Genomic DNA, 738 nt, shown 5'->3' with positions numbered 1-738 from the left:
ATTAGTAGTTTGTAAATTTGGTACTTGGTACGCTTTCAACAATTGCTAGTTTGATTTTTCTTAATTGATTACCCTCTATTATTCACTAGTTTTGACTAGATAGGATTGCCCATGTTTATTAGCTTTTGACTCTATTTTTATTTTTTTTGGGACATACTTGACTAAAGCTTCTTTTCCCGCACGAGGCGGCTTAATTCAATAGCTGCCGTCTTGCTGGTTTGAATGCGTCGGACTAAACCTTGTCCATTTCTCCACTAACCTTGTTCCAGGTGGGGGCGAACATCTCAATCCAATACAGGATATATAGGCCTGATATTTAACTAATTGGTAAAATTAGTGTATAGCAGTGGCGTATGCTTTCGTCTGTTAATCAAAAGATTTCGTGTTTGATATTCATAATAAGACTATTTATATTCATTTGTTTTTTTTTTCGGTTACAATGGATACCCATGAACCTAGTGCATTGAAATAGAAATAATAAATACCTAATAAAGAGCCACATTTACATTCATTTGTTAATTATTATAATTTTTGTTTTGTTATAGTATACTTTGGACATCGCTCATAAAAAAAAAAAATTAATTGATTGATTGGAATGATATACCAACCGCCGACAGAACGTGGACGGACGGCCAACAATGCGGGAAGTGGTGCATTTGGGCCTCGGCCCAATTTAAGCTCACAACACCGACGTTAATAATGGATTTGGTCAATTACGTGCCCTTTTTCAATTTGCAC

This window comes from Punica granatum, chromosome 8 (assembly GCF_007655135.1).
Source record: "Punica granatum isolate Tunisia-2019 chromosome 8, ASM765513v2, whole genome shotgun sequence".
Taxonomy (NCBI): Eukaryota; Viridiplantae; Streptophyta; class Magnoliopsida; order Myrtales; family Lythraceae; genus Punica; species Punica granatum.
This window is presented reverse-complemented; position numbering follows the sequence as displayed.